This window comes from Gossypium arboreum, chromosome 12, assembly GCF_025698485.1.
Source record: "Gossypium arboreum isolate Shixiya-1 chromosome 12, ASM2569848v2, whole genome shotgun sequence".
NCBI lineage: Eukaryota > Viridiplantae > Streptophyta > Magnoliopsida > Malvales > Malvaceae > Gossypium > Gossypium arboreum.
The window spans coordinates 69,885,466-69,902,721 of NC_069081.1; the positions used below are offsets into that span (position 1 = coordinate 69,885,466).

Genomic DNA, 17,256 nt, shown 5'->3' on the forward strand with positions numbered 1-17,256 from the left:
CCCTTTACCTAGTCCGGTCGCAGAACTCGACTAATAAAATGCTACAGACAAACACAAATCATTTACATTCAAATTATTATTCAAAATATCAATTAAATATCAATACGTCAAATATAATTAAGAAATAACAAGAATTACAACTAAATTTGGGTCATTATTGAGCTTACAAAAGCTTAAAATCAACCTGGTATGAAAAAGGGATCCATTTGAAATAAAGACAAAAAGATAGGAAAATTCTGTAAATAGGGGTCACACCGTCGTGTTTTTGATCGTGTGGAAGGTTGAGGCAGTGTGGGGATATGGGACACATGACTGTGTGGGCAAGCTGTGTAACAGCTTAATGCCATCTATGACTGGAGTCTCACAGTCGTGCGAACAAACCGTGTAACTCACTGAAGCCGTGTGGGTCAAAAGTGCAAATATTCAAAAGATGTCACACGACTGTGTTGTTGGACCATGCAACAGACTAGGGTCGTGTGCACCAAATATCATCCATAACCAATAGACCACACAGTCGTGTCATATGCCCGTGTATGCCACACAGCCGTGTATACCTAAAGAAACCTTTCAATACAAGTTTTCTATCCCTAGTTCACTTATGCCACAAACCAACATTACATCATATCTCAACCAATTCAAAAACATCAAAATCATACAAAAACTTCACTTAAAACAATCATCCTAAGTGCCTAACCAATATGCCACAATTGACACCTCAATCAACAATTCATAATTCAACCAAAATATCACATTCAAACCATACTAATATGCCTTCAATGACACCTGAAAGCAACCAACCAAACATGCATCCATTTAACAATTGAAAAAAATCTCACAATTGGCTCCAAATCAACCTTATATTTTATGCAATAAATCTACAAAATATTTTCAAGCATGATATAAGTATAGTTATCACCTTTCTATATCTAGTCCATGACATATCACCTAATTACCTTATAAACAAATAACGTACAAGCTAACTACTTAACAAAATATCATCATCATGATCATTGCCATCACACATTTATACATATACATCTTAATGTTGTTCAAAATACCAATCTCATCCAAAATATAACATTTTTACAAACATAAGACTCTCTAGGTACATATAAATATTTTTACAAACATAAGACTCTCTAGATGCTGAAGTTGATTGTCAAATCAAAAAGTACCTAGCCTGTGTACAGAAGAAAAAATCGCACCCTGAGTATAACTTAGTGGTATTTCTATAATCCGAACATTAAAGCATAACATAAGTCAATTTAGATGTATAAGTTAAAAATGAATTATGATATGCAATTAACATGTAATATATACCAAATCACACATTCTTTGTTCACAACTAACAATAAGACATGTCAACTCCATTTCATATGTCATTTGTTAACTCAATTCATATTTGGCACATTCCATCTCAATTTCCAATTTATGATTTTAGTGAACATAATCTATCAATGTTCCAACTCATTTCACAGTTCACATAATCTATCAATGAACAATCTTATCCATTTACCATTTCAAAATAAAAAATTGGATCTCAATAGATTTTTTTTCATTTTCATGGACTTGCTCTTCATCATCAATTTAATTGTGAATATTTTATTTTCACCATTTATTTCCCTATTAACATGACTCAGACTCAAATGATTACACGGATCCAACCAACACACCAGTTTTGCACCTAGTGCCTCATCGGATAAATCTAAAGCAAATGGTTATGTCCAATGCTTATCAATAAGTTTGACACCCAATGTCTCATTAGTATAACCAAAGAAAATTGGCACCCAATTCCTCATCGACTCATAGTCGAAGTAACCCTGAACTCTTCCAATCCTATGGCATGCCAACTATATCTAACTCTGCCCAAATAGTTAATAGGGTATTCATTACTCAATTTATTGTCAACCAATACCTCAATTCATATGAATAATCATCATGGAAACATATGGCAGCAATAAATCATCTCAATAATACTCAATTTCACATTTGTATAAGCATTTACATTTTCCACATATATTCAATTTAGTCCTCATAATCATCAAACAATTCAATTCAAATCAATCCAATACATTTCGTTTTAACAAAAGATCTCACCTTGCATTCTTATCATGCACAAACAATTCAATATGCAATAACTACAAGATAGTTCGGATAATAGAAACACAAGCCGTAAACTCTGAGCTATTCATCGACAACTTTGTATTTTCCTTTCTTTTATGAAGAATCCAGGTTGACATTTGCTACGGATTAAAACAAACATAATAAATTATCAGTACACAACCATTTTCACATTCAATTGCTATTTTATAACCTTAGAGTAAAGAGGTACTCGTGGAGCTTTCAGGAAATATACAAAAACCTATAGAAATAGCTCCAAAATCAAATCCTAATAGTAGACCTGCAAACGATTAGCAACATAGGGAGCTTCATCGTAGTGGGAGTGCCTCTCGTGCGCCTGAGTTCTTCCAATTTGGTGGAAGTGTTCTTAACACTGAGTCTTTCAAACAAGAAGATGATGACCTACTCACACATGATGAAGTGATACTGAGTGCTAATTCCAAGCTCTGGGAAATAGCTATGAAATCTGAGATGGACTGTATGTGTTCCAACTCAGTTTGGGAACTTCTAAACTTACCAGAAGGGATAAAACCCATATAGTATAAGTGGATCTATAAGAGGAAAAGAAATGTGGATGGAAAAGTGGAAACTTATAAGGCTAGACTTGTAGGAAAATTTTATACTCAGAAAGAATGTATCGATTACAAAGAAACCTTCTCTCTAGTTTCCATGCTCAAGCTAATCCGCATATTACTATCCATTGTGGCTACTCTCGATTACGAGATCTGGCAAATGGATGTTAAGGCAACTTTTTTGAATGACTATCTTGAATAGAGCATCTACATGATGCAACCCCCGGATATATAGTTAAAGGAAATGAACATAAAGTTAGCAAACTACTTACATCCATAAATGGGCTTAAGTAAGCATCTCACTTATGGAATCAAAGATTTGATCAAGTGATCAAGACTTTTGAATTTGAGCAAAACGTAGATGAACCTTGTGGTTACAAACATTTAGGGGATGGAAATGTGGTCTTTCTAGTTCTATATGTCGATGACATTCTACTCATTGGAAATGATGTAAGGACAAATAAATCTATTTACAGGAGTCACATGACCTGGGCATTTCTACACGGGCTGGACACACGCCCATGTGCTAGCTTGTGTCAATTTCAAACCATGCTTCCCAAATAAGCGAAGAAACACAATTTCTAGGCTTTCTAAGCATTCAAAAGTCTATAAATTCCAATTAGAAGAAGACATAAGTGAGCCACCATGTCACCCTTTTTAACCCTCAAACCTTAAAATTTCTTTTTCAGTTTGTGTAACACCCCTAACCCGTATTCATCGCCGAATTAGGATTATGAGGCATTACTTGACAAAACACAGATTAGCATGCTCATATAAATCATTTCATGTTCAAAAACATATCAAATTCTTTCACAATAATTTTCAATCAAATAGCAATAATCTATTCATTCATATAAACTAATTTTGCACATAAGAAACACTTAACCAAATAAAATCAATCATGCTTTATTACTTATTATACATATACGAACCATGCTGCAAAATTTCAATCATATCAATATCATTTTTAATCACATATTCGAACTATCTAATATGTAACAAAACCATATTGCATGCATTTTACAAATATAATATTCGAACTATAAGGGAATCAAATACTCGATATTCGAATACCTAAATTAAAAAAAAAACAAGCATATTTACTTATTTCATATAACAAACACATATATGACAACATTTGTTTGTTTATAACTATTTATTTTATTAGCTAATTATCAAACATGCCAGTTTAACAACACATGTCATTACTATTTATCTTATTCAAGTAAGTAGCTCAAACAAATCCAAACTATGCCCAATTCGAACCATAATAATGCAAACATTTCTAAATTCATTTTTGCCTAAAACCAATTTACCAAAATCGGACAGCACATATATACAAGGCATCAACTAACACATAAATTCCAGCCAAAAACATACTAATTCATGCGCATTTCATACGTTACAAAAAATATCACCTAATATTATATCAATTTTCATTCATTACATAACCAATCACCTAATCAACAAGACAACCATATTAATTTGGCTAAATACATACGGCATCACAAAACATATATATATATATACTACCTGGCATTAGCCGAATGTAAGTACACATCTTATACCATATTTTATCTCACAAATGACCGAAGCAATTTTATTATTAACAATATGCCGAATACACAATCAACCATTTGCCAAAATTATTCATTCAAACATTTCTAAATCATTAAACATTATAGCCACATCATAAACCATGTAACATATTTTCCAAAATAAGTTAAGTAACAAGGCCGAATACAAACCAACCTAAACACCATTTTTAAACCAACTCACAAGCCAAATTATACATCAAAACATAGGTAATTAATAAACCATACCAAATAGTCAAATTCAAAGGCAAAGCTTACTCATACCATGGCAATTATAAACACATATCATAAGTTAATTACACTTCCATTAACTACATCATTCATAAGCCAATTCACATGGCTATTAACACATTTCAAAACATACCATTTGATTACTAGCCTATACATGCCATATAACATATTTACAAGCTTTAAAGTATTGAAATAGAGATTGATAGTGTGATGATTATCCTTGATGACCCCCAAGCTTGAGCTAGCTTTATATATCTATAAAACAACGAATAAACACACAAAGTAAGCTTGGACAGCTTAGTAAACCATAATCAAATAAATCAACACAAGAACATTCATAATTCATTTCGAAATAGCTGAATCTAATTAATTTCGTACACATATATAATCACATTTCTCCTGTAGTTCATATGATCACATTAAGTATCCACATTTACCTTATTTTTCAATAAACAAATAAACTCCATACGTACCTAAATCGTTTAGCTCAAATTCATATTCGGACTCATTTTGACATTGCCCATTGAACCATTAGGAATCGTTAAGGATACTCGGAAACACATATATCACATACAATTCCATATCCCAGATATGGTTTACATGTTATCACATACCGATGCCTCTATCTCAGATAAGGTCTTACAAGAATCATATCGATGCCAATGTCCCAGACATGGTCTTGCACGAAATCACACCTCGAAAGTCCTAATGTCATGACATACGTATCCTATACTATTCTTATAGTTTGTACGGGGCTTCCAGGCATCGTAATTCAATCAATTCAAGCTCGAAACAAAATTCCCATACTCAATTCAATTCGGTACATATATATTTAATTACAATTCAATTCGGCACATATAATATATAAACATTTGAATTTAATAACATTTATTTACTTATGAACTTACCTCGTACGAAAACGAACGGACCAGAGCGACTATTGATCCATGATATTCGTGACAAGTTTTAAATATTTATAATGAATCGTTCTTGAAACTAACTATTATCACGCTGAAGGCAAGTGTACCTATCGAACAGTAGTATAGTTTTAGCAAGACCGGATTGTCGAACCTAAAGGAACTCAAAGTACTAGTAATGACTGTCTTTTTATTATCTAGCCTAAGAATAATGGGGTTTGTTTTAACTAACTAATTAACTAAACTAAGAAATCACAGAAAATAGAATTGGGGAATTAATTTTTGGAAAAACGATTGAATCAAGACAATACCTAAGGAAAAATCCACCTAGACTTCACTTGTTATTTGACTCTGAATCGGACGATTTATTCATTTGACTTGATCCGTAGAAATTCCTAAGTTATATTATTATCCCTCTTGAGACTAACAACGTCTAAACCTAGGTTGAATAATTGAAATCTCTTTCTAATTAACTCCCTAGGGTTGCATTAACTCGATCTATGGATCCCCTTATTAGGTTTCACCCTAATTCGACAAAATCTTATCACCCTATCTCTAGGCGCGCAATCAACTCCGCTTAGTTATGACAAATGTACTCTTAGACAGGGTCTATTCCTCCTTTGAATAAGAGCTTAACTTGAATCAATATCCTGGAATATCAAGACAAGAATTAAGAACACATAATTAAGAACAAGCCAAATTTTATCATACAATTAAGATAATATTAACAAGATCCGTCTTAGGTTTCATTCCCCTTAGGTATTTAGGGGTTTTAGTTCATAAATAAAAAGGTAAACATCTTAGAAGAATAATGAATACAAAACATAAAGAAAAATCTAAAACTCTTGAAGGGAAATTGAGGGGAGATCTTCAGTCTTGATGATGAATCCGGCTTCTGAGATGGATCAATGGGCTTTCCTTGAGCAGTTCCCTGCTTCCTTCCCTGTGTCTCCCTTTTTCCTCCTCCTCCTCAAAATTGGCCTTTTCCGAATTGGACTAAACTTGGGCTCGGTAGGGACACGCCCATGTGTGATTGCTTAAGGCTGTGGTTAAGCCTGTTAAATAGGCACGAGCTTGTGGTCCACCCGTGTGAGTCATGCTTCGATTCTGCCAAATTGACACGGCCGTGTGGTCTGCCTGTGTGAGAAGGTCCAGGCCGTGTTGATTTCCTATGTTGGCCCATTTTCTCCGTTTTTGGCCCGTTTCTCATTCCTTTCACTCTCCTATGCTCACCTAAGTATAAAACATGAAATTAAGGCATTAGGAGCACCGAATTCACCAATTTTAAGGAAAAATCATCCATAAAATGTGCTAAGCATGGGATAAAAATATGTATGAATTATGGTTTATCAAATACCCTACACTGAAGCATTTGCTTGTCCTCAAGCAAAATTCTCAACTCATAATCAAAATAAATTCTTCTTAACTTATAATTTCTATTGATAATATCTCAAAATAATCCATAAGTAATCATACATTGAGAATTCAACTGAAAGAATATCAAAGTTTCAAACATTCCAAGTTGAGCATTTTATCATGAAAACATAGGTGTCTCCCCTCATTTAAGTAATTACCTTTGATTCAAAATGTCACAGAGTTTCACATCCTCACTAAAGATTCACTCAAATCACTCGAGGTGTTTAAGGACAATAAATGAAGCACTCAATAGTCAATAATGAAAAGTCATTGCCATAGGCTTGCATAAAAATCAAATCTCCACCACTATAAATTGAGATGAAACATCAATCAAAAGGTCTTTAGAGGGTTGTAACGTGGCTTTGGTTAGAGGGTATGGTCACAAGCTAAAAGAAAGGGTTAGAATCAAGATTGAATTGAAAAATTGCCTAGCTAGAAAAATGACTAGTCATCAATTGCGTACAACAGAGCTTTTTTTCTCAGAATATGGAATTTAACTTCTTTAGCTCATAATATCACTACTACTAATATGTATACATGTATATTTTTTCAGAACAAGTCAAATTACAAAATAGAATAAAACATAGCTAAGCAATTATTCCAACTCAGACCTCGACAAAAATAGGGATCAAATTGATTTAGGGGATTTCAACAATAATGAGTTATGGGTTAATATCGAGCGTAAATCAATGAATAGGTTGTTAGGCTCAAGGGGGTTCACTAAGGGTGAACTGTGAAGGTAGGCTTTTATGGAGTGAGTGGGTTAAACCTAAGTGCCTTTATCATTTTGACATATCAAATGGTGTGGTCTTGACATGCATAATCAAGCAAGTTCTAGAATAACAATTCAATACTGACGCACTCATAATGAAAGTGATCATAAAAGAAATAATAAATGCTATAAAGGCTCAAAATCTCACAAAAATTATGGCTTTTTGATGTTCAAACTTGTGGATTTCAATTCAAAATAATACCTAAACTTGGGGAAACAACTTAAAATTTTAAATTCTTAAAAGTCAACTTATCATGCTTAATTCTCTAATGTGTTAAAGTTTAAATAATCAATGTATGAATGCCTATGTTTTAATTTGAGATATATCAATAAAAATCATATATCAATCAAAATTTATCCTAAACATGATATGAGAGCTTTTCAAGAAACAAGGCAATCATTTAGGGATTTTTTTATAGTGAAATGAATACCCCCCCCACACTTAAGATGTACATTACCCTCAATGTACAAAGATAGATATATATAAAAGAATATAAAAATAAGATAAGGAGAGAAGTGAAACTTCTTGAGTGATGAATGAATTTCCTTGAACTGGAGCTTTGGAGAATAATCGGCGTGAGAGTGGAGGAGGATACTCCGGCGGTGGTTGAGGTTCATTAGTCCATAATTCCTACACCAAAAGAATATTATATCTGAAGTTGGTTATGGTCATGGTCGAGCAGGATATGACAGTCGTGGAGAACCTTCCTCAATGGAGTTTCGAGTCCCTGAGTAATAATGAGCTTTGAAGCTCTTTATAACTGTTATAGAATCAGGAACTCTTTTAGAAAATATATAAGGAAGAATAATTACTCGATAGGAAATAGCCGAAATTCAAAATTGTTAAATAAAAATTATAAAACCTAATAAAAATAAGCTTAAAGAAAAATAAAATGTAGTCCTAAAGTAGAATAAAAGTAAAAATAGAAAATAATAAACAAAAGTTTTTAAACATCTTCATCACTAGATGGTTCGCGAGGTGGGGGTGGCGATGAGATGTGGAAGTGTTGACAAATCTGGTGTAGTGTAGCATCAATGTGATCGAAGCGCTAAAAACATTGTTGCTCGAATCGAGTTAGGCGCTCAGAGATGTCAACGTATGAAGCCGCCGCATGAATTGGACGAAGGGTGGTGGTGGCTGAGACGGTGGGTCCTCGTGACGTGGAAGGACATCATCAGTAATGTCCTTGAGGGCCTCCTCCTCGGTGGATTGGGGGAGATGATACCGAAGAGGGAAGGTGCCACGTGGTTTCTCGATCATCCTCATACTTAGCATGCTCGAGATGCCCTGTGGGGACATCTGGCCCATTAGAGTGAGGAAGGGTGACTGGGCTGCTGTGTTGAGGAGCCCGAAGTGCCGAGTCAACCGTGTCACATAGGGCCCAATGGAGATGACCTCCTTCCTATGCCGCTCCGTCTGATGTTGAATGGCGAGGGCAATGAAATAAGTAAGGTCTATGATGTGCCCGTGCGACATACACCATAGAAAGTAGGCGTTGTGGGTGTTGACGACGCCAGTGCTCTCTTTCCTTCCTGTTAACGTGTGACCCAAAATGGCGTGTAAGTACCACAGAGATGGAGAGAGAGCTGATGCCTTGGAATGGCTAGGATTGTAGGAGGTAGCGCCGAGGGTGAGGGTGCCCCAGCACTTCGAGGGAGAGTAGTGGGTGTGGCGGTGAAGAGTGTCGAGGTCGTTCTCATCCCTAAACTCCTCTGTATATAGACCCAAAGTGGTTCCAAACTCTGGGACGTTCAATTGGCAGACTAGACCACCGAGGCGAAATTGGATTGTTCCCGGGTCATTAAAACGGGTCATCACAGTCTGAAGATGGAACGTTGAGCAGAGTTCCATAGTGAGTTCGAGATATGTCGGCTCGACAATCTCATAGAAAAGCCCCCAAGGGTCGATGGTGAGGAGGGCCCGAATTGCATCCGCGAGTTGGACTTGTTCTAGCGCGACCCAGTTTATACAGCGGCCCACTTCTAAGGGTCGGGTCCGTAGAATCTGGAAAAGTTCTTCTTGGGGCCCAATGGGAACTACTAGAAAGGGTGACAAATTTTCGGGGTAAGATCCGAGGAAGATGACACTCCTTTCCTTTTTTTCGAAGCAGGGACGACGGCTTTCTTTCCTTGTGAAGATGACATGGTGTACCTGTAATGGAAATTGAAGTGGAATGTGAATACTTTCCATGGGGCTTACACATTAATCTATACTATAATAGCCAAAGTAAATGTGCCAAATAACCCTATCAGAATAAGTAATGGAGATATCTAAAGAATGAATTTATGTGGGGTTAATAGTGTGAAACCCATAGAAACAATAACCATGAATGAATGTAGCCTAATATACTAACTAAGAAAATAAAAAAAATTACCAAAAAAAAATTTAAAAATATACATTTATCTACTTAACTATGAATGTGCACGTAAAATAGTCAAATGGAGCATAGAAATCATGAAATAATTAAGAACTTCAACATGAAAAGGAGGATAACTACTCTAGATACGAAGTTTGAGTGATAGAAAGATGAAAATAACATGAAAAGTGCAGATTACTATGATAAATAGCATTGAAATCAGTAAAATAATAGAGAAAAGAGTAAACAAACGCTAGAAAGAGGAGAATGGGCATAAAAAATAGGGTTGGAAGCGACGCACGGGAGTGTTAGAGAGGCCGTGTGGACTTGCAGTGGCTAGGGTTAGGGATTTTGGGTGAGGGGGATGATGAATAGTGAATGGTATTTATAGATTTTGGGACGCACGGCCAGGGAACATGCCCGTGTTCCCCAATTTTTGCCCGTGTGATTAACGAATTTTTGAATTTGGGCGCGTCTGAAAATTTCCCCATACCTGTGTACCTTGGGCATATTAGTGCACACGGCCATGTCGCACTGCCGTGTCTGTCTTTTTTCGCTTCTCCCACTCCCATGTATGAAGGGCCACGCCCATGTTGTTTTGGCAGGTTCGCCCTTGGTTGCTTGGCATGGGCGTGTCACGCGCCCGTGTTAATTTGATAGGTTCGACAACGGTTTCAAGGCACGAGTGTGTCGCACACCCATGTTGTTTTGGCAGGTTCGCACATGGCCGTGGCGATTTATCGTAGCCTGTGCTAGGGAAAATCTTTGCCCTATTTCCACACGGTACTAAGCACGCCTGTGTTCTTGGCCGTGTGTGCTTTCGAAAGCCTGCGTTCCATGAGTCGGTTTGTATGTTAGATGTTAAAACTAAAATTTAAAGAAATTAATATTGTTATTGCTCGGGTTGCCTCCCGAGAAACGCTTATTTATAGTCTAAGCTCGACTTACCTTTCCATTGAATGATCATGGTGGTTCAAGGAGTTTATACTCTTAATTCCTGCTGTGAATCTCATCAAAATAAGGTTTTAGGCGGGTATTGTTTACCTTAAAAGTGTCAAACTTGGGATGATTTACCTCGACTGTACCGAATGGGAAAATGCTAAGTACCATAAGAGGGATTTATTCATTCGGTTTGACAATGATAATATGAGGATCTGCGACATCTAATAAAACTTTATCTCCAACCTTAAGTTGATTTGGAAAGGTATTGAGCTTGTTCTGGCATAGTTTTGGTTTATCGTGTGTTCTCGATTTATGTCTTTGCCATTCATCTAGCTCCTCGATTTGTAGCCTTCGTTCTTCATGAATAGGTCCTCTACTATTGCTTGAAAATGGCTCATGTACTTCCTTCAAACTCATTTCCTGCAAAGTAGGTTGCACCATGTTGTCAGTTTTAGTAGAATTGTTTAGACAATCACCTTCAATTTTCGATGTGTTGCCGGAATTGCGAGCTTGAAGGGTGATTGTGTCGTCTCCCACACGAAGTGTGAGATCACCTATGCCAACATCAATAATCGTTCTAGCAGTTGCTAAAAAGGGCCTTCCTAAAATCAAAAGGGTGTTTCTATTCTCCTCTATGTCTAGAACAACAAAGTCAATGGGAAATATATATTTATCAATTTTAACTAACACATCTTCAATAATACCCCTAGGAAATCTTATAGTTTTATCTACTAATTGAATGCTCATCCTAGTCTGTTTGGGTTTCCCAAGACCTAGTTGTTTAAACATTTTGTAAGGCATGACGTTAATACTAGCCTCTAAATCAGCTAATGCATTATTAACATCTAAACTACCAATTAAGCAAGGAATTGTAAAACTCCCTGGATCTTTCAATTTGTTGGGTAGTTTATTCTGTAGAATAGCTGAGCAAACTGCATTTAGCTTCACATGCGAAGCCTCCTCTAACTTCTGCTTATTTGCTAAAAGCTCTTTTAAAAATTTCATTGCATTTGGCATCTCCGATAGAACTTCAATAAACGGTAAGTTAATATGTAATTTTTTCAAGAGTTTAAAGAATTTACCAAATTGTTCATCTGAGCGGTCTTTCCTTGTTGCATTAGGGTATGGCACACGAGGTTTGTATTCTGTACTTACCAGTTTCTGCTCATTGTGGTCTACCTCACCTTTACCTTTGCTTATCTCAGTTTCTTGCCTTGGTTCTGGTTTAGGTGTGACTAACCCTTCCTCATCTTGACTAGTAATCGCGTTCAGTTGCTCCCTTGGGTTAGATTCTGTATTGCTTGGCAAGCTACCTTGTGGTCATTCAAAACTCAATTTGGCAAGCTGTCCAATCTGAGTTTCGAGCCCTTGGATAGATGCTTGTTGATTTTTAAGTGCTGTCAACGAGTTTTAGACACCGAGATGAATTTGGTTAGCATCTCCTCAAGGTTCAGCTTCTTTTCTTGCTGGTAAGGTGGTTGTTGAAAACCCAGAGGATGTTGTGGCTTTTGATTTCCTTTACCGCCCCACGAGAAGTTGGGATGGTTCCTCCAACCTGCATTATAAGTGTTACTATATGGATTATTTTGGGATCTAGAGTTATTGTTACCCATATATTGGACTTGTTCCTCCTCGATGCAAGGGCTGAAGGGTTGATATTCTGTGCATGCTCCTCCTCCATTTGAATCGCACCTAATCATTGGATGTACCTGAGTAGAACCACACAAACCGTCAATCATTGGATCTACTTGGTTAGATAGCATAGTAACCGTGATGAGGTTGAAAACACCGGCTACTTTCGTCGGCTTTGTTCTCATAACTTATCACTGATAGTTATTCAGTGACATCTCCTCAATAAATTCGTAAGACATCTCAGGTGTTTTATTATTGATAGTTTCTCCAGCGGCTGCATCAATCATCTACCGAGTCGAAGGATTCAGGCCATTATGAAACGTTTGAACCTGTAGCCAAAGCGGTAACCCATGGTGAGGGCACCTTTTCAAAAGGTCCTTGTATCTCTCCCATGCATCGTAGAGTGTTTCTAAATCCATCTGCACAAAAGAAGAGATATCATTAAGTAATTTGGCTATTTTAGCCAGTAGAAAATATTTTAATAAAAAATTTTCGGTCATTTGTTCCCGTGTAGTGATTGACCCTCGTGGTAACGAGTTCAACCATTGTTTAGCCTTATTTCTTAACGAAAAAGGAAAAAATCAAAGACGTATGGAATCATCAGAAATGCCATTGATTTTAAAAGTATCGCAAAATTCTAGGAAATTTTCCAAGTGAGCGTTGGTATCCTCGTCCTGCAAACCATCAAACTGAACAAACTGTTGTATCATCTGAATTGTGTTTGGTTTCCGTTCAAAAGTTTTTGCAGCAATAGCAGGTCTAACTATACTTGACTCAGTTCCTGTTAAATTAGGTTTAGCATAATCATACATACTACGCGGAGTAGGATTTTGATTAACAGCAATTGCAGGAGGTAGCGGATTTTCTTGGTTTTCAGCCATCTCCTCGGTTGGGGTTTGAATATCGTCCTCTTGCTCGTTCTCTGTGTATCTTAAGCTTCACCTTATTTCTCTTTGGTTTTTGTGAACTGTGCGATCGATCCCACTGTCAAAAAGTAATGGTCTTGACGAGTTTTTTCTAGTCATAAATTATAAAAAAAAACTGCCAGAAGAAAATAAATGAAGAATTAGAAAACAAAATAAAAACTTACATTGCAATAAAAGTAAAACGGCTAAAGTAATAAAAATCGAGTGTTCCTAATATCTTAGTTCCCCGGCAATGGCGCCAAAAACTTGATGCGTGGTATTCGTGACAGGTTTTAAATATTTATAATGAATCATTCTTGAAGCTAACTATTATTACGATGAAGACAAGTGTACCTATCGAACAGTAGTATAGTTTTAGCAAGACTGGATTGTTGAACCCAAAGGAACTAAAAGTACTAGTAATGACTGTCTTTTTATTATCTAGCCTAAGAATAATGGGGTTTGTTTTAACTAACTAATTAACTAAACTAAGAAATCACAGAAAATAGAATTGGAGAATTAATTTTTGGAAAAACGATTGAATCAAGACAATACCTAAGGAAAAATCCACCTAGACTTCACTTGTTATTTGACTCTGAATCGGACGATTTATTCATTTGACTTGATTCGTAGAAATCCCTAAGTTATCTAATTATCCCTCTCGAGTCTAACAACATCTAACCCTAGGTTGAATAATTGAAATCTCTTTCTAATTAACTCCCTAGGGTTGCATTAACTCGATCTATGGATCCCCTTATTAGGTTTCACCCTAATCCGGCAAAATCTTATCACCCTATCTCTAGGCGCGCAATCAACTCCGCTTAATTATGACAAATGTACTCTTAGATAGGGTCTATTCCTCCTCTGAATAAGAGCTTAACTTGAATCAATATCCTGGAATATCAAGACAAGAATTAAGAACACATAATTAAGAACAAGCCAAATATATATCATACAATTCAGATAATAATAACAAGATCTATCTTAGGTTTCATTCCCCTTAGGTATTTAGGGGTTTTAGTTCATAACTAAAAAGGTAAACATCTCAGAAGAATAATGAATACAAAACATAAAGAAAAACCCAAAACTCCTGAAGGGAAATTGAGGGGAGATCTTCAGTCTTGATGATGAATCCGGCTTCTGAGATGGATCAATGGGCTTTCCTTGAGCAGTTCCTTGCTTCATTCCCTGTGCCTTCCCTTTTCCTCCTCCTCTAGGGTGTATTTATAGGCTTTGGAATGCCTAATAACCCTCAAAATTGGCCTTTTTTGAATTGGACTAAACTTGGGCTCGGCAGGGACACGCCCGTGTGCGATATCTTAAGGTCGTGGTCAAGCCTGTTAAAAAGGCACGGGTGTGTGGTCCACTTGTGTGAGTTGTGCTTCAATTCTACCAAATTGACACGGCCGTGTGGTCTGCCCGTGTGAGAAGGTCTAGGCTATGTTGATTTCGTACGTTGGCCCATTTTCTCCATTTTTGGCCCGTTTCTCGTTCCTTTCACTCTCCTATGCTCACCTAAGTATAAAAACATGAAGTCAAGGCATTAGGAGCATCGAATTCACCAAATTTAAGGAAAAATATTCCATAAAATGTGCTAAGCATGGGATAAAAATATGTATGAATTACGGTTTATCAACTATTCAACAACTTTCGACTTCCCCCGATCCAAATTCGATTTCTTCCTTTCTTGATCTAAATTAATACAAATTTAACTTATTTAATTATATTCATTCAATTTAATCCACAAATACATAAATGAGCACTTTGCACTTTAGCCCTTAACATTTCATATTTTTACAATTTAGTCCCTATTTCAAAACAACACAAAATACTCAAAATTTCAACATGTTCATGCTTGGCCGAATTTTTCCTAGGTCCCTAGCAGCCCATTAATTTCATTTATTTCACATTTTGACCCCTCAATTTACAAATTTCATAATTTAATCCTTAATAAGCATTTTTCTTATCAAAATCACTTAATTAAATATAATAATCTATCAACAATTATTTATTTTTCATCATCAAACAACAAAAACATCAAGCTACCATCAATGGCAAAACACAAAATCCTCAACCAAATCGAAAATTTAAGCATGGGCTAGCTAGTATACGAAGCAACGATCTCAAAAACATAAAAATTATCAAAAACCGAACAAAGAACATACCTAAATCATGTCTCCTAAGTGCCGAACTCAAAAGCTTCAAGATGGTTTCTTTCTTCTCAATATTCGGTCATGAAAAAAGAGATGAACATGCATGTGTTTTTCTTTATGTTTTATTTTATTAATCATTATTATTAAATTACAAAATTAACCTTTATAATATAATATAAAAACCTTATAATATATGCCCATGACTGTCCATCACATTTTTTAATGGTCAAATAACCACATAAGGACCTCATTTTTAATTAATTAAAGCAATTAAGCACTTTAACATATAGCATGCTACTTTTACATTTTACGTGATTAAGTCATTTTTTCAAATTAAACAACCAATCGATAAAATTAAATCAAAAAACTTTTACACATATCAAATAACATGCTGTAAACACTAAAAATAATGTTAAATAGTTTAACAACCTTGAATTTTTGGTTCTGAAACCACTGTTTTGATTTAGCTTAAACCGAGTTATTATAATTTGTCTTTTTCTTTCTCTCCTGCCCTAGCCGCCACCGGTCTCCTACCCCTTCGCCGCCTTCCCTAACCAACAGCCCCAACTCCCCATTCTGTCACCATTTTTTTCTCTGCTTTCCCTTTCCTTTCCTTTTCCACTCACCACTCCACCACACACCTTCCCCCTCTTCCCCTTTCTTCCTCTCTACTTTTTCTTTCCCCCTTGGTCGCTCCCCTCGCCTCACCTCCTGCCCATTCTCTGTTCTCCTTTCCTCTCCCTTCTTTCCCTTGTCCTTCCTTTCACCCTTCCCTTCCCTTGCCTTGCCAAACCACCCCCATCTCCCCTCTTCCATTTCTAAAACGTGCCCAAGCCACCTCTGACATCCACTCCCTCATCACGCCTTTCCTCCTCGTCGGAGCCTCGTATCCTCGTCACTAAACCACGCCCGTCCCCTGCATTACCCTCCGTCCTAACTCCGGCCACCATCTCCCGTTGGTCCCCCCTATTTGCCCTATTTTTATTCATTTATTTATTTAATAGTTTATTATTTTCTTTAATTAATCTATTAATTTATTTATTTCATTCTTTTGCTTAATTTTATTTTAACGTATTTATTCTATTTAGTAATTTCCTTATTATCATTTTATTATTATTTAACCTGTTACCTTAGTATTATTGCTTTTGTTATCCCTTTTATTATTTAATAGTATATGTTTAGGTTATAGTTTATTTTTATTATTTTTGTTATTTGTGTTACTATTTTGATGATTATTATCATTATTGTCATTGTTTTTATTTTCTTAGTCATAATTGAATATGTTTGCGATAACTTGTTTACTCATATTATTTTTAGTTCGTATTTTTATTATTAGTAGTATTATTTTTTACTTATTTTTGTATTTTATTATTACTATTATTGATTATTCGTGTTTCTTTTGGATTCTTTTAGGATCATTATTTATGTTATTCTCGTCGTCGATTTATTTTCGTTCCTCGAGTTGTTGATAATTGACTTCGATTATTGCATGAGTTATTGGATTGTCTTGCTTATAATTGGTTTGTCTATTTACTTCATTTGATTTTAATATTTGATTGCTTTATTTTTTGCATATTCATCATGACGAACACGCGAAGCAAATCTAAGGTCGCCGTATCCACTTTGAAAAAGCGGAAGACTTC

General features: G+C 35.8%; 1 non-coding gene across 1 annotated transcript; it reads left to right on the forward strand.

Moving 5' to 3' along the window:
• The first annotated feature begins 12,900 nt into the window (after positions 1–12,900).
• On the forward strand, positions 12,901–13,011 carry LOC128286108 (small nucleolar RNA R71). The gene has a single exon (XR_008276653.1). It is a non-coding gene; the product is annotated as a small nucleolar RNA R71 (small nucleolar RNA).
• The last annotated feature ends 4,245 nt before the right edge of the window (positions 13,012–17,256 follow it).